The sequence below is a fragment of the Tenrec ecaudatus genome, chromosome X (assembly GCF_050624435.1).
Source record: "Tenrec ecaudatus isolate mTenEca1 chromosome X, mTenEca1.hap1, whole genome shotgun sequence".
Taxonomy (NCBI): domain Eukaryota; kingdom Metazoa; phylum Chordata; class Mammalia; order Afrosoricida; family Tenrecidae; genus Tenrec; species Tenrec ecaudatus.
The window spans coordinates 50,830,351-50,848,721 of NC_134548.1; the positions used below are offsets into that span (position 1 = coordinate 50,830,351).

General features: G+C 42.4%; 1 protein-coding gene and 1 pseudogene across 1 annotated transcript in view; both read right to left on the reverse strand.

Moving 5' to 3' along the window:
- DIPK2B (divergent protein kinase domain 2B) overlaps positions 1-18,371 on the reverse strand; it is a 66,889-nt gene that overhangs the window by 11,317 nt on the left and 37,201 nt on the right. The window lies entirely within an intron of this gene.
- Positions 11,240-12,240, reverse strand: LOC142434673 (nuclear transport factor 2 pseudogene; annotated as a pseudogene).

Genomic DNA, 18,371 nt, shown 5'->3' on the forward strand with positions numbered 1-18,371 from the left:
GAGCACATTTGTACATACGTTGCCACCATCATTTTCAAAACATTTTTTACTTCCCCAATGAGATTTTAGTTGTTGCTATTAATAGCACTCCACATAATTCTTAGGCTTCATGCAGACTCCTTTTTGTTGACCATTCTTTTCACAGATTGGAGGCAAGAGAATTTTCCATACAAATGTTCATTTCTTCCATTTCATACTTTTGTTTTTTAAAGTGTTATCGCATTCTGTTAGTTTGTCATACTGTTGTTGCTTGCATGTACCATGATGCTGGAAGTGATGCCACTGGCACTTAAAATATCAGCAGTCAACCAAAGTGAACAGGTTTCAGCAGAGCTTCCAGGCCAAGAACCTACTATGAAGAAGGAATACGCTGTCCACTTCAGAGGAGTTAGCTACTGAAAGCCTTATGGGTAGCATCAAAACACTGTCAGAAACGGGAAACTCCATGAGAGACAGACGAGCATTGTCAGAGATTATGCCAGAAGATGAGCCCCTTGGGTCCGAAGGTATTCAAAATATGACTGAGCAAGAACTGCCTTCTCAAAGTACAGTCAGTCATAATGATGTGGATGGAGTAAAGTTTGCAGGAGTAAAGCCTTCATTTGCTGATGAGGCACAACTCAACATGAGAAGAAACAGCTGCAAACAAGTAATAATCATTGGCATTTGAAATGTGCAAAGTATGACTCTAGGAAAATTGGAAGTAATAAAAAATAAAATGGCTTACATAATGGATCACATCCTAGGCATTAGTGAGCTGAAATGGGCTTGAATTGGCCATTTTGAACCAGAAAATTATATGGTTTACTGTGTTGGCAATGACAGATTCAAAATGAATGTCATCACACTCTTCTTCAAAAATGACATTTCAAGGTCTTTCTTGAAGTACAATGTGCTGTCTGTGATAAAATAATACGTATCCACACACAAGGAAATCCAGTAAATACAACTATTATTCAATTGTATACACTAAGCATTAAATCTAATGTTGCAGAAAATGGAGAATTTTATCAATGTCTTCTGTCTGAAATTGATCAAATATGAAATTAAGATGCATGCACAATTATTGACAACTGGAAAGCAAAAGATGGAAACAAAGAGGAATGAACCCAAACTCACTGTCATGGAGTTGATGCTGATTCATAGGCCTCTATGGGACAGAGTAGAATTGTCCCTGTGAGTTTCTGAGACTGGAACTCTTTACAGGAGCAGTAGAAAACCCCAGAGGAAAGAACAGTACTTGGAAAATATGACTTTGTTGATAGAAATGAAGTTGGAGATTGCATGATAGAATTTTGCAAGACTAATGATTGTATCGCAAAAAAACAAAACAAAACTGCCTTGTGCTCATTCAGAACCTGTACATGGATCAAAAGGAAGTTGTGAAAACAGAAGGGAATATTGCATGCTTTAAAATATAGAAAAGTGTGTGTCAGGATTGTTTCTTTCACCATACTCATTCCATGATGAGCAAATAGAGAAGCCGGATTATATGTAAAAGAATTCAGCATCAGGATTGAAGGAAGGCTTAATAAAAACCTGTAATATGCAGATGACACAACCTTGCTTGCTGAGAGTGAGGAGGACCTGAAGCACTTGCTGATTAAAATCAAGAATTGCAGCCTTCATATGGGTTACAACTCAATGTAAAGAAAACTAAAATCCTTACAACTGGACCAATAGGTAATATGATAAACGGAGAAAAGATTGAAGTGGTGAAGGATTTTGTCTTGATTGGATCCACAATCAATGCTCATGGAAGCAGCAGTCAAGAGATGAAGTGATGCATTGGGTAAATCTGCCACACAAGACTTCTTTTTGGTGTTATAAAGCAAAGATGTTGCTTTGAGGACAAAGGTGCACCTGATCCAAGACATATTATTTTCAATCACCACATATGTATGTGAGAGTGGACCTTGAATAAGGAAGACTATAGAAGAACCAATGCATTTGAATTTTGGTGCAGATGAAGAACATCGAGAGTACCATGGGCTGCCAAAAGAACAAGCACATTTGTTTTGGAAGAAGTGAAACCAGAATGTCCCATAGAAGCATGGGTGGTGAGACGTTGTCTCGTGTACTTTGGACATGTGTGTTAGTCTGGGTAAACTTGAGAAACTAGAGAGTTTTATATAAAGGGTAAGTGTACATTAAGAAAGCATCTCAGCCAAGTCTAGTCCAAGTCCATAAGCCCAATTTTAGCCCATATGTCCGACACAGATGTACAAAGTCCTCCTCCATCTCACAAAACACATGCAATGATGCCAACTGCAGGAGGAAAGCCGAGTCAGTGAATGTGTAAGCATCTCAGTGCTGGCAGAGGTCTCCACATGGCTGCTCCAGCACCCAGGGCTGCATTGGGATAGGTTCATGTGGCTTCTCCTCGGGGATGTCTTGCAGGAAATGAGCCTTGCCAGCTGAAGCAGGCAACTGGCTAAGGCAGCTGCACCCTGGGCCAAGCACCAGAGAGCAAGAGACCCGAGAACCAGAAAGGCGAGGCTCACTGAGCCACTTATCCCTCTGCCCTTCAATTAACCCCACACGTGTTTATCAGTCAGGTTTGCACAATAAACCTTAACTATCTCAACATGTTAAAAAGAAAGATCAATCCCTGGAAAAGGATCTCATGCTTGGTGATGTAGAGGGGCAGCGCAAAAGAGGAAGATCCTTGACGAGATGGATGGACAGAGTGGCTGCCACCAAGGGCTCAAGCATAAGAACAATCGGGAGATCAGTGCAGGGCCAGGCAGCGTTTTTACTGTTGTACACAGGTCACTCTGAGTGAGAACCGACTCCATAACACTTAACACCAATTCTGTTTTCTTATTATTTATATTCTGAATTTCTATTTTGTTGTTGTTTCTCTAAAGGTTCTAGTTTTTCTGTAGCTCTCTCCGTATCTTGCCCAGTCCATAGGAACTATCTGAAAATCATTCTTCTGAATTCTTTTTCTGGTAGTTCCAGACTTGTTTTCACCCTTTTTCTTGCCTCCCACCCCGTCCCGCCCCATGTAGACTGATATTGACTGGTATCTCTGTATCATCCTGATGTAGCTGTTAAGGGGTTTGAGGGTGGCAGGGTTGTGGTAAACTCAATGAAGTTTTGCAGGAGAGTCATAATAGAAACCACAAAACAAAAAGGGGGAGAAAGGAGAAAGAGAAAAAGAAGAAGAAATGTTAAAAACGACGTGAGAGTGAAGACATGCTGCGGCAAGCAGGGCAGGGTGCGGGGTGCAGCAGGCGGGGCGCCATGGCGGGGCAGCCACTTGAGCTGGCTGCGCTACAGCCACAGGCAGATCCGATTTTATTATGCTTTTGCTTAAGAAAACTGTGGGTTTTTTTACACATCCAAGGTTTGTGGCATCCTTGCACTGGGCAAATGTATTGTTTTTTTCCAAGAGCATATGCTCATTTCAGGTCTCTGTGTCACATTTTGGTAATTCTTATAATGTTTCAAACTTTCACAATTTTATTGACTACACTACACTACAGTGCAAGCATACTTTTTATATGTACTGGGACACAGACAAACAAAAAAGTGTGACTCATGTATTGTGATCTGCACTTCGTTGTGGTGGTCTGAAACCTGACCTGCAATTATTTCTTCTTCAAGAGCAAACTCTTTTTTTTTAACCATCTCTGTCTTGCCTTTAATTCTTTTTTTTAAAAAAAATCATTTTACTGGGACCTTGTATAATTCTTATCACAATCCATCCATCTATCCATCCATTGTGTGTAGCATATTTGTTCATCTGTTGCCATCATTTTCAAAACATTTTCTTTCTACTTGAGCCCTTGGTATCAGCTCCTCATTTCCCCCCTCCCTCTCCTACCCTTCCTCCCTCACAAACACTGGATAATTTATAAATTATTATTTTTTAATGTCTTACACTAACTGATGTAGCCTTTCAACCACTTTTCTGTGTCTGTCCCCCAAGGAGGGCGTTATATGTAGATCGTTGTGATCAGTTTCCCCTTTCTCCCCCACCTTTCCCTTACCCTCCTGGTATTGAAGAGCAAACTCTTAAGTGAGAATACCTTTGGGAGCCCTCGGATGATAACTGGCCACAACAACAGCAACAAGAATGCATACAATTATTGAGTGTTGGCTGTGCAGCAGAAACTGTTCTGGGTTCCTCACAGATATAGTGTCTTCTTTAATTTATTTCTCACAAGGACCTGATGAAATAGTTCCTATAATTACTCTGGTTTTACAAATGGCAATACTGAGATTTAGAGAGATTAAGTAAATTGCCAGCAGTTCACATATACTGTGCTAAGTGGGTTCTCTGGAGAAGTAAAACTGGTACTGTTTGCATATATATGCATGATATCAGGGAAATGGCTCACACAATTGTAGAAGTGGGTAAGTCCAGTGAAGTTCAAATCCATAGGCAAGATGTTAGGCTAGACTCTAGCCATTAGAGGCTTTTTTCTGACTCACATAGCTGTGGGGGCTGTCAAACTAGGAAGCAGGAAGATGAGCCAGGAAGCAGGAAGACCACAGACTGGTGGAGGAAGAGTTGAATGAATCCAAGGTTGTCTGCCAATATAGCAGACTGCAGGTAGCTTCCAGGGTTGGTAGGAAATATAGTCAGCTGTTGATTCAAGTCCAAATATCCAGAGGTTGAGGATCCAGACTCAGCAAGAAGAAGGGAGAATCCTTCCCACAGAGTCTGCTTAAATAGAAGTAGGCTACACCTCAAGGAAGTCTGCTTTCAAGTGGATAGCATTCCACTCTAAGGATCCCACAACTGCTTGGCTGCTCACACAAGAGCCTATCATGGAGCTGATTACATTATGTTAGATCACATCATGGGAGAATCCCAGCCCAGTCATGTTGGCACAAAATCTAACTATCACACATTGCTAGCATTTGTACCAAGACAACACACTGGGTAAACAATAGGTGTAGCCAGGTACTGGAAGCTCCAAGTAGGTCAGTTCTCCTTGAAACTGAAGTGTCCATTCTGAATAGACAGAGCAATCTAGATAGGAAAAACACTGAAGTGATCGTAAAGACTTTTAATTTCATCTAGGAGGGAAGAGGAGCCATTAAAGGCTTTAGGAAGGGATGTGCCATGCTCAGATAGACATTTTTAGGAAATGAATTCTGGCTGCCCTGTGGAAAATAGATTCAGAGAAGTATGACCGAGGGTGTTATTTTTACTGTTTCCCCCCAAACTTTTCAGTTTATTATTATTCACTGGTTTAATCATATTTAAAAGAGTTGAGCAATCATCACCACAAGGAATTTTACATTTTCTTCTTTCTTATACTCATGATTATAACTCCCTATTTCCCTACCACTCGCCCTGCTATAACCCTAATCAACTATTAATTCAGTTGCTTATCCTGACTTCACATACAGAAAAATATTAAAAAGAACACCCCCCCCCAACAATAACAAAGCAGAGAAAACCCTCAATTGAAAAGAAAGCAGATGATGCTCGCCTTCATGACGAGATACTATGGCAAATGTGGTGAAGAAACTAGGTAGTGCCTGGCTATCTGAAGGAATAGCGTCTGAGGTCATGCCTTCAAATAAGCAGTCATCTAAGTGAAATGTCAACTAAGTCCAGATGGGAAAAGCACAACAGCCTGCATGATCCAAGGGTTGAAAATAACAGAATATAAATCTGAAGGAAAGAATGGTATCAGAGTTTAAATTGTGGACGCCTGGTTTGCAGAAGGCTGTGCATGACAGTAGAAACCGAAGACCCATTTGCAGCGTCCACACAAGGATTAAGCCTCCAGAGAATAATCCCCTCCGATCATAGTAGAGGATGTGAACAGCCTTGTTATCAGACAGTGCATTTTGGAGTCGATTATGGTCGATGTAGTTAGTTTAAAATGTAATCTATTATCACTTGATCTCCGTGTTGATCCTTTTTAAAGTTATTTCAGTTTTTCAAAAAAAAAAAAAGGTGAAGGGGAAATACATGTAGATTAAGCCCACGATGAATCCCCTTTGACCATATATCAGGGATGTGAATATCCCAGCCATCACGTGGAACACATTGGAAAGTGGATCATTGCAGATGCAGTTAGGTTAAAATTTAATACAGTATCATTTGATCTCCCTTCTAAATCTGCTTTAGTTTTTAATATTTTTTCTTTCTTTTGGTTGAGGTTTTTTTTCTGTTTTTCTTTGTTATTGTTGTTAGTTTTTAAAAAATGTGATGAGTTGTATGAGCCCCTAATAAAATGTTTAAAAATGTTTTTATTTATATGAAATCCAGGATGGGTGAATCTATAGAGACAGTAACTGGATTCATGGTTCGTTGGGGGCGTGGCAGAGGAGGCGGGGGAAATGAGGAGCTAATAATGGTGAGAACCAGAATGAAGAGAAAGTTCTAAAACCAACTGTGCTGGCGATTATATAACTCTTCTTGATGTGATTCAACTATTGATAGTATGATATGTGAATCACATTCCAATAAACCTGTTTAAAAAAGAAGGAAGGAAAACAAAATATTAAAAACAAGAACAAATTTAAAATAGGTCAAAAGTAAGAACATAGGATAAGGCATTTGATTTTAATCTAACTGTACCTGCATTAGTCCGCTTCCCAATGCACTCTATCTAACATGAAGGCTGTTCACATCCCTGATCAATGATTCAAGGGAATTCACCGGTGCTTAATCCACAGGGGGACCCTGAAAATGGATTTTGGGCTTTCACTGTCATCCAGAGCCTTTTGCAAACCACTGGGTGTCTGAATTTAAGTTCTAATACCATTCCTTCCTCTAGATTTGGATTTTATTATTTATAATCTGTGGATCACAAACACTGATGTGCTTCTTCCATGTGGACTTAGCCAGTGTCTCATATGGCTGCTTGTTTTAAGACGAGCCATTACGGTTCTAGGCACTATTCTTTCTGACAGCCAGGGACCATATGATTTCTTCCCCACACTTTCTGATAGCAGATAGAGCCTGCAGTCAGTGACCTCTTCATGAGAGCAAGTATCAAGTAGGGCAAGAATATTCTTAAGTTTTATTATGCTCTGAGGGAAATCATTTCCTTTTGCTACTGAAAGATAGCCGTTCTAATCTATATCTTCTAGGGAAAAACAACACATATGACCTCTGGATTTTTACCAGGTATATCATTGACCAGAATAAAAATTCCATCCCCAGCTTTCCTGCAAGTGGGTGTGGTAATGTGACTGACCGGGTCCTGGTCATAGAGCTATAAAAATAATTTTCAGAGGCTGAGTCCTAAAGAGAAAGGGTGTAGTCTTATTCACCCTTTCTTCTTAGATGGAATATGAAAGTAATTCCCTCTCTTGGAAGATAGTAGATTTAGTGAGTCACATCTAGTGTAGAAATGATGTATGACTTCGAAGCATAGGTCATAAAAGTTGGTAGTTTTCACCAAGCTCTGTTATGGGATTCTTATTCTGGTACTCAATCACTCTACTGCAAGGATGCCAAGGACACGGGGTTAGGAACCAAGATACCTAGCACTCGCCCCAGCTGAGCTCCTAAGTGCCCTGTGGAATCATTCTAGCTCATAGCATACGAAGAGCTTTCTTTGCCAAGCCCGGCCCAAACTGCAGATTCACAAGTAAAGTGAATGAATGGCTTTGTTTTAAGCCATTACCAGGTATTTTTCTTTTAAAAACATTTTTTATAGTTAATTGTGTGAATGTTTCCAGAGCAGATCACCAGTGTTACATCAATGAATTCAGACACATTTTGTTTGATCTCCTTCGTTGCGATCTCTTTGATCATTTATCCCACATTCTCCCTGTGTTTCCTTCTTTCTTAACCCTTCTGAACTTTGTCCTTGGGTAAATGCTGCCCTTTTGCCCTTAAGTGTTGATTGTTCTACATTCTCAATGATTTTAAATATATAGAAACAATAGATAACTACTTTTTGTTGAGGAGGCTGTGGGTCACCTCTCCAGCTAGAGCCGAAATAGGTTTTAGAGATCATCTTGTACTGTGATCTGCCTTGACAGCAAGGAGGAAGCTACTCTGCAAGTTTCCACTCATAGAGGGGAGCCTCCATCTACTTCTGTTGGGTATATATTGGCCAAGTGCAAGTTCATCATTCTATTAGTCAATGCCAGACAGAATGGAGACACTAAGCATTTCCTATAAATAAGAATACATGTCAAAATCAAATCTACCCATTTTGATGGTTATCTCCTGCATTGGTGCTTCTAAGTCACGGATGCCTGCTGCATTCATCGGTCACAGGGTTAACTTACCATCTTCCAATGAAACATAAACCGCCTCCTTCTGATTGAGGGGAAAGCGCTTGATGATTGCAGAAAGGATAATAGTCAAGTCTTCAAAATCTAGATTTACTTACTTTCACTTTTTCAACTTCTAGAGAAATCTGAGCACCGAAAACATAACTTCCCCACCTAGTCACTTGACTTTTGTTTGGCTTTCCTCCACACTCCAGAGTGTGTTTACTCAAAAAAAAAAAAATGTTACCAGCAATGCTCTCATCTATGGCGTTATTACCAGAATGGAAGCATAAAAGTTCAATTGTTTTGACAAATCATTTTGGGGCTCTATTGTAGGCACTTAAAACGTCAAGAGGTATGCTTGCCGTTCCTCTCTAGCCCAGTGGTTCTCACCCTTCCTCAGGCCACGACCCTTTCATGCAGTTTCTCATGTGGTGGGGACCCCCAACCATAACATTATTTTTGTTGCTACTTTATCACTGTCATTTTGCGACTGTTATGAATCAGGCAACCCTTGTGAAAGGGTCGTTCGACCCCCAAAGGGGTCGTGACCCACAGGGTGAGAACTGCTGCCCTAGAAGGTAGAGGTAAAAAGGTCTTTCCAGCAATACAGCAAGGAGAGGAACAGACCCAAACTTGAAAATTGTGCAAATTTTCCACAATCTTATCAGAACCTCCCTGCTCCTTCTTAAGTTGTATCCCATGGGCAAGATCTGCCCAGCTTGATGGTCTCAGCAGTACCAGCAGATGGAAGCAGTGGAACCACAACTGGCTGCGGGGGTGCTGAATGCCTGCTATAGTGGCAAGAACATGGGTTTTGAAGCGAAACCCCTCTCATCAAAGAATGTTGGGAAGTAAATGTCTAGAAAAGAATGAAGGAAACATATGTGCAAACATGCCTGGTGCAATCGATGTATGGATTGTAACAAGAGTTGTAAGAGCTCCAAATAAAATGATCTTTGAATAATAAATATATATATATATCCAATTTAGTCTAACAATAAGTATGTATATAAAGGATGTGGATTAAAAGTAGATACTGATATTAGAGAAAGTAGCAAAACTAAAGATAATATGAAAAATATAAGTCATTGAACTGTATATCATGCACAAGAGGGGTGAAAGAAACATTTACCTTGAGATAAAGAAACACAAGAATAGGAATTCTCTGGATGAGGAATTGGGGAAGAAAAAAAACAGGAACAGAGGTGTGTCTTTTACTTAAAATAAATATAATTAGTTTCTGATGTTTTAGTTAAATGACATTTAAAATGTTAGGGAAAATGTTTTTTAAAATTCTCCCATATTTCTGGAAAACAAGATTATGATGGTGTTGTAGTCAGATATTAAGGAAAAATGTTTTAACACCACATAAATAAAAATTACCAACACAATGTATTCATTGACTTGGACTGAAACATGTATTCTGCCTGACAATTCACCAAATTTGATATCAAATTCAAGTGGATGGGTTCCTCTTTGATGTCAACCTTTAACAACATAGGCCAATCGTCCACCTAAGCATTGAACCCCCAAGTCGATAAAATAATAAAGGTTCACATTTTTCATTATGAGACAGCAAAAAGAATGTTGTGAAAATGTATCCCATTTCTGGGGGTCCCATGCTGTTCTTGAATTCTGAGAAACGGCATAAAGCTGCATGTGGAGGGCTATTATAGAATCTCTGTAGGAATTAATATTTTAAAACACGACAAGGTACAAGCGAAGACAGCTAACATTCTCTGAGAGTTCTAAGTGTCAGACCTTCTTGCGAGGTCTTTTCACACAGGGCACACGGGGACTTTGAAGCTCCTGTTCTCATGTGCATTGGCGATGCTTCTGGAAGTTTAAAGGGATTGATTTAAAAAGCGATCCAAACTTTTGTGGCAATCATGGTGACATTTTTTTTTTTGCCATGCTGGAAAAAGGCAAATGGTCCCAGGCCATTCTTATTGTCAGACAAGTCTTAGAGACATAGGATATGATTATGATATGATATGATAGGATAGATGCGATTCAGCATTCCTAACTTAGGAGTTTGGAAGGAGTCCCTGGGTAGACTTCTTTTATTTTGGACACAGAAGCAAGTGATCATGCAGTCTTGATGGCCCCATGTGGACACTTGGTGACGAAGGGCTTCCTCCATCACTCTTTACCCTGCTGGCACCTCTCCTGAAATGTTTTGCTTGCGGGGGTTATTGTTGTTGCTGGTTGTCATCAAGTGGACCCCAACTCAAGGAGAGTCCATGGACAGCAGAAGGAAGCAGTCTGTGGCCCGACACCATCTTTCAGATCATTGGCGTGCTCAAGCCCATTGTTTGGACCACTTTATGGTTTGAGTGCCTTCAACTGAAGGGGCTCGTCCTCCAGAACTATAGCTAGCCAATATTCTGCTGTTGATTCCTTGGCTGACTTTTGTAAATACATGACTAGGCCTTTCCCCTCGAATCTGTCTGCATCTGGAAGGCCTACTGGAACTGGCTCAGCAGGTGGCCATGAGGGTATTTGACATAATGGTGGCAAAGAGTCCTTCCATCTGCACAGCAGTGTGCAAGCTACTGGAGTATCGTAAGCGGACCGAGAGGTGGTGGTTAAGTAGGCGTCTGCACACTATAACAAGAGTGTTCCAAAAGAGCAGACAGCTTTAAAAAAATTTTTTTTGTGGTTTTATTGTATAACGAGGCATTGAACCATCTGAACAAATCGGTGCCTGGGCGGTGAGGCAGCTGATTTCTCCTTCACTTCCGTGGGTTACTAGAGCAACTTGTCAGTCGATTTAAAAAAAAGAAAAAAAGAAAAAAAAGGGACAACCTTTTGCATTACTTAAGTCTTTCCAAGGTATGCGCTGGTACAACACAAACTTCTGTCAGCTGTGACTACCTAGTGTCCAAACATCATGCACAGCACCTGGGTGGCAGCAGTGCACTGCGCCCCTCCCACTGCGGCCTGGCTGGTACATGATGCTTGGAGCATCTGGAGGAGTGTGAATAGTATCGGGAGGAGGAAACAGCGCGAGTGCCTGGCTGGGACGAGGTCAGCCAAAGTTGTGCAGAGCCAGCCTGAACATGTCGTTGGTGCACACCCAGGCATCGTTGATGTTCGTTAGTGGGAACATCTGGTGAAAGCCCATGATGGGGTCTTCATTGGCCTTCAGCTGGCCCACCACCATGCTGAGGATGCAGTCATCTGGCGTGGGCTGAGGGACCTGCGACGTGATGCTGTGCTGGATTTTCTGGAACGGAAGGCTAGATAGCTTCTCCACAATGGCAGTTTTCCCCTGGAACTGCTGTCCATCCCGCGTAAGGCATGACGCGTCAATATAAATTGCACCCAGTTGGGTTCTGTCCTTATCAACTAACTGGTAGTAATGCTGAATGAAGCTGTTCCCAAATCGGCTTGTCTCCCATTCTGGGGCACTGCCCGGCCTCGTGGAGACCCAAGGGGCTGGCACGAGGGCGGCAGTGGCGGTGGCAACCAGCGCAGTCTGAGACTGACTGAGGCAGACAACTTCTGAAACTCAATCAAATGGATCTCTCTGGAGGGAGTCATGATTGCTGGGAAGAGACATGGGTGAGCTGAGACTCTACTCTGCCTTTGCGGAAGGTTTGAGCCTCTCTTCCAGAGAACAAGGAGGGCTCAAGACCACATACGGACTCAAATAGACCGTTAGCCCCATGCCACAAGTCAGGATTACAGAAACGAAGGAGAACTGGAATCCTAACTGCGTCAATGATTACTGTGTTGGGTCAAGACCGCATGGAACAATGGATTGCCTTTTTGGTCATTCCAGTCAGAAAAGGGTGCCCGAAGTCACGCTCCTGAGCAATGCATTTCACCATTGTAGAAAGATCAAAGACGTCTTAATTCTGAACTGCTACCAGCCTTGTGAACAGATCTAGTCCACAAGCGTCATAGAACATGTATGTGGAAGTTTGCTGTGGTGAGAGGCACATACTTTGCATATATTAAATGGTACCTATCATGGTCACTGTCACCGTAATCCGCATCATCCAGGCACACTATCGAACCAATCATGTGCTCTCCATGCCTATGTATCATTTTAATTGAAGTTTACCCTCCCATGGACCCCTACGTAGAGAAATGGGGCAAGGCTATCCTTAATGGGGGGAGAGGATGCTTGGTGTGAGAGGCTCTGCCTAATGGCGTGTTAATAAAGAATTGGGCTAATTATTCAGGCTCCCTTTTTGGATTTAGATTTGGGATCCATCTGAGTAGGAGGTCATAGAGGAGACTAATAGAAAGAAACAGATGCCATGCACCATGGTGACTGAGGACCATGAGAGACATCAGCGTTGCCTCAATTTTGGAACTTTCCATCCAGGCCTAATTCTGGACTATATATGGTCTTATCACAAATCCCTTTTCCAACGAGTGGGCTCACTGTGTTGTTAGTCCACTAGAAGAACAAACCACCCCACCAACACAGAGAAGTTTGGCTTCACTGATGCAGAAGGAAAGAGCAATTGGTGAGGATTTCCCAATTAGTAAACCGGAACTGAGCTTCCACCTCTGTAATCAGGCATGATGAAGTACCTTCCTCTCCTACCCCACATGAATAGTAGGAAGAGTGAGGACAATAATTTTGTGAACCTATTGAAAATATTCAAGATTCTGAGTGCCCATATAGTCATATGCTTTATCAAGCTCATTTCCTATAATTAATGACTTGGTTCTGTGTGACTTTTGGCTATTTTCAAAAGCAAGCACTAGTCAAAATACTTATCATCACTGCACATATTTGGGCATTCGCTCCCATGGAAATAAATGTGTGAGAGAACTGCTCTAAGAAAGGAACCCTAGGCCAGAGAATCAGGGGGTTCTCTTTCAGATCACAAGCCAACTTTTCACAAGAAGAAGGTGGCCTCGGCCAGCTAGGTTTGGAAGGAAGGCCTCAAGCAGTGGATGTTCACTGTGCATGAACTTGCTGTTCTCAAGCTCTCCTGGCACCAAGGGAAAGAAGACAATGTTCCAGCACCGAGAGACCTGTGAGTGTACTTACTTACACACATGAACACCTTTCACATAGCACAGTTCTTAAATAAGCTTGTGAAATCTTTTATAAACAAAACAAATTATACTGACTGCCACGGAGTCCGTTCTGACTACTCATAGCAACCCCACAGGACAGAGTAGGGCTTGCCTTGTGAGTTTCTGAGGCTGTAATCTTTATGGGAGCAGAAAGTCTCATCTTTCTCCCTTGGAGCAGCATGCGATTTTGAACTGCTGAGCTTAGCACTTCCACACTTAACCCACTGTGCCACCAGGGCTCTGTTGCCCAGGTTAACTACGTGTCCCTGGGTGACACAAACAGTGAGCATGCTCAACTGCTACCTGAAAGGTGGGTGGTTCAAGTTCTCCCAGGACACGTTGGAAGAAAGGCCAGGCGATCAGCCATTGAAAGCCGATGGCGCACAGGCCTACTCCAACACACACGGGGATGCCATGAATTGGAGCTGACTTGGCCCCAGCAAACACCAATTAATCAGCGTCTCATCACTGAGACAATCATGACTCAATGACACAACTAATTATATCAGTTGTGGTGGATAATGATGCCACAGGTTACTAAACATTTCTTCAAGCCAAATTGTATGGCTTTAAATACATGGTCAAATACATGGTTTATGTTATCGCCAGCAGGTGGATGTTCTTTCCCTTTTCACTAAGAGTCTTTCTGAATATTCCCCCTCGGCAATCCAGACACAGTTGAAAGCTTTTTGGTTTAACCCTTTATTCTGTAAGTGCCTGGCCACCACAGTGGTCATTGCTAAGAAATTAACATTCATTTGGATGATTTTAAGTTCAGAAATCCATCACTTGTCTGTCAGTTTGTCACACTGTGGTGCCTTGTGTGTTGCTGTGAGGCCGGAAGCTATGTCACTGGTATTTCAAATGCCAACAGAGTCAACCAAAGAGAACAGGTCTCAGCAGAGCTTCCAGACTAAGAATTGACTACGAAGAAGGAACAGACTGTCTACCTCTGAGGAATTAGCCACAGAAAACCTTATGGACAGCATCAAAACATTGCCAGTTACTGAAAACCTCATTAATGTGAATACAACATGGTCAGCTATTGGTCCAGAAGCTGAGCTCGTCAGATCAGAAGACACTCACAGTATAACAGAGAGTGCTGCCTTCTCAAACAAGAGTCAGTCATAATGACGCCAGCTCGTCGTAAAGCCTGTGGGAGTCAAGCTTTATAGGACGTGTTGCATGTAGGAGCCAGAGCGGTATCAGAGGACATCTTCTCACACAAGAGAAACATTTCATATTCCTTGTCCCCCACCAAGTTGGTTTAGCTTTTAAGTTATTGTTGTTTTAAAATATATTGACCTCTCCTGAGCACATTATTCACTATGATATGATCCACGGTAAATTTAAATTCTGAACTATTCGTGGCTCATTTGCCCTCTCTGTTTGTGCCTGGCTGCTCAGCAGTGGCCAGGCTTCAGGAAATTCAAGTGATCGGCCTACACAAACAATGGTAGGACAGAGAAATTCCCTAAGAGGAGGAAGGGCTCTGTAATAAATCTACCATATCTTGTTACTGGCTTTGTTATTAGCTGCCCTCAAGTTGACCCTGACTCATGGCAACCCCATACACAATGAAACAAAAGCTGCCCAGTTCCACGCTGTCCTCGTCATCAGTTTTAATCAGACAGTTGTGCTCCACAGAGTTTTCCTGGGCTGATTTTCAAAAGTAGGTCGCCAGGCCTTTCTTCCTAACATGTCTTAGTCTGTAAGCTTCATTGGAACTTGCTCAGCCATATAGCAACACTTAAGCCTCCACAGCTGGTGGCTGTGCATAAAGTGCACTTCTGAACTCAAAATCATCCAAATGAGTGTGGGTTTCTCCACAATAACCCCTGTGCTGGCCAGGTACTTAGAGAATAAAAAGTTAACAAACCAATTGAAGTGTTTGAAGGGAGACAGGGGTCGGTGTAGGACATGAAAAAAAATTATCAACGGTTCATGAGGGAGGAAAGATAGGGGGGGAGGGAAATGAGGAGCTGGTATCAGGGGCTCAAGTAGAAAGAAGACATTTTGAGAATGATAATGGCAACATATGTATAAATGTTCTTGACACAATAGATGGGTGTATGGATTGTGATAAGAGCTGTACAAGCCAATTGATGTATGTATATGTATGAACTGTGAAAAGAATTGTATGAGCCCCAATAAATTGTTAAAAAAAAAAGAAAAAGAGCTGTACAAGCCCCCAATAAAATGATTTTTTTTTAAAAAAAGCTTTCAACTGTGTCTGGATTGCTGAGGGGGAATATTCAGAAAGACTCTTAGTGAAAAGGGAAAGAACATCCACCTGCTGGCGATAACATAAACCATGTATTTGACCATGTATTTAAAGCCATACAATTTGGCTTGAAGAGATGTTTAGTAACCTGTGGCATCATTATCCACCACAACTGATATAATTAGTTGTGTCATTGAGTCATGATTGTCTCAGTGATGAGACGCTGATTAATTGGTGTTTGCTGGGGCCAAGTCAGCTCCAATTCATGGCATCCCCGTGTGTGTTGTGTGTGCGCCATCGGCTTTCAATGGCTGATCGCCTGGCCTTTCTTCCAACGTGTCCTGGGAGAACTTGAACCACCCACCTTTCAGGTAGCAGTTGAGCATGCTCACTGTTTGTGTCACCCAGGGACACGTAGTTAACCTGGGCAACAGAGCCCTGGTGGCACAGTGGGTTAAGTGTGGAAGTGCTAAGCTCAGCAGTTCAAAATCGCATGCTGCTCCAAGGGAGAAAGATGAGACTTTCTGCTCCCATAAAGATTACAGCCTCAGAAACTCACAAGGCAAGCCCTACTCTGTCCTGTGGGGTTGCTATGAGTAGTCAGAACGGACTCCGTGGCAGTCAGTATAATTTGTTTTGTTTATAAAAGATTTCACAAGCTTATTTAAGAACTGTGCTATGTGAAAGGTGTTCATGTGTGTAAGTAAGTACACTCACAGGTCTCTCGGTGCTGGAACATTGTCTTCTTTCCCTTGGTGCCAGGAGAGCTTGAGAACAGCAAGTTCATGCACAGTGAACATCCACTGCTTGAGGCCTTCCTTCCAAACCTAGCTGGCCGAGGCCACCTTCTTCTTGTGAAAAGTTGGCTTATGATCTGAAAGAGAACCCCCTGATTCTCTGGCCTAGGGTTCCTTTCTTAGAGCAGTTCTCTCACACATTTATTTCCATGGGAGCGAATGCCCAAATATGTGCAGTGATGATAAGTATTTTGACTAGTGCTTGCTTTTGAAAATAGCCAAAAGTCACACAGAACCAAGTCAGGTGAATAATAATAGGAAATGACTCACCTCCTGTGGGTCTTCTCCTTGCCGGACTTCTCTAGCCTGACTGCCTGCTCACCTTAATTCCTATTCTGTGTTTCATTTTCCTTTGGAATGACCTCTTCCTGCATGGGTAGACAGCTTTCCCTCAAACTTCAAAGGTTAAGAACTGGATTCATTACCATGATGAAGTAGTTAAAAACACGTCCTTTAGAGTCATCCTACCTGGGTTCAAGTCCCGAGTCTATCCCTTAACAGCTGTGTGACATTGGGCCAATTACTTAATTTATTGGTGCCTCACCTAGCTTGACAGTATCAGAAGGCTAAAACTAATTAAGGTAGTCATATAATTTATCATCTAAATTGAGATACTTTTGAGAGTGAAATGGCCATGAACTGCGACTGTCTCGGTCAAATTGGAATGTCTAGTTACATTAATGACTACGCTACCCATTTCCGAGAATGTAGGGGGTGCGGTTCCAATCTGGGAGGACTTTCTGATACAAGGTGAGGGCTCTGTAAGTAATTGCTGTTATTATCTGTTCCAAAGACACCATTTCCAAATTTTCCAGTTCTACAAATGACCCCAACCTCCCCAATCTTCCAGGTTCGAGCGTTTGGAGACAGTTTGGACTGACTTAATTACTGCTATCCTCACCGTTTCCCCAGCTTGCCTTTGGGACCTAGGCGGCAGGGGTGTGTGACTTTAGGCAAATCAGTTTCTATTTCTAAGCCTCTGTTTCATCTTCTGTTGCATGGGGTCAATGGTCAAGTGTCTGCTGACGCTCAAAACATCATCACATTGCCTGGCTCTAGCGTTGTCTTTGGGACACAGTTGTTAGATGCCATTGAGTCAATTCCAAATCACAGCAACCCTCCGTGTAACAGAAGGAAACACCACCGTTACACGGCTGGCTTCTGCACCATCCTCACAATTTTTGCTGTGTTTGAGCCCATTGTTGCAGCCACGTATCAATCCATCTTGTCAAGGACCTTCCTCTGGCTTGCTGCCCTCCGCTTTATCAAGCATGATGGACTTCTCCATGGATGTTGCTGTGCTCACAGACCGTGGAGTGCTTTCCAACCATAAGTACTTGCCAGTTTAAGGAATCAGTCGTAACATACCTTTCTCCTCACATTTGACACTAAGGTTGATTTCTGAGTATTGAGTTCATGCTCAATACGTATTTGCTGTTCAATTCAGTGAATGAATCATTGAGAGACATTCTATACCAAGACAGATTGGGAAGAAAGACCTGGTGATTGTCTGAAAATCCACCAGTGACAAGGCTGTGGACCCCAATGACTTGATCCATAACCAATTATGGGTGTAGCATAGTACTGGGCAGCGTTTTGTTCTGTTGTGCCTGAGGTCACCGTGACTTTGGGGCTAACTGGACAACAGCTACAACAATAAAGTCAACAAACTCTGAACTATAATGAATCAACCTATCATGGTAGATGCCAGTCTGTGAGGCCCTCTGGGAGCCAACAAAAAGGGTGGCATGCCTGTGGGTTGCTTTCACACTGATATGCATAAAAGTAATAGGCACTGTCCATGGAGTGGGCTCAAATATAAGAACAGTTACAAAGATGGTGCAGGACCGGGCGGTGTTTCATTCTGATGTACATGGGATCACAGAATTGACTTGAAGGCACCTAGCAGCAACAACACGGAGTGCATGCTCTTGTGTTAGGCATGTTGCTCTGTGCCTGACACGTGCTGTGTGTTCATCTTCACAATCCCAGGTGGTAGGCTTTGTGATAGCGCCCATGAAAGGGTCTGTGTGCTACGAGGTTTCAGAATTCACTTAGGTTTTTCTGTTATTGGTGGAGCCAGGATCCAAACTCAG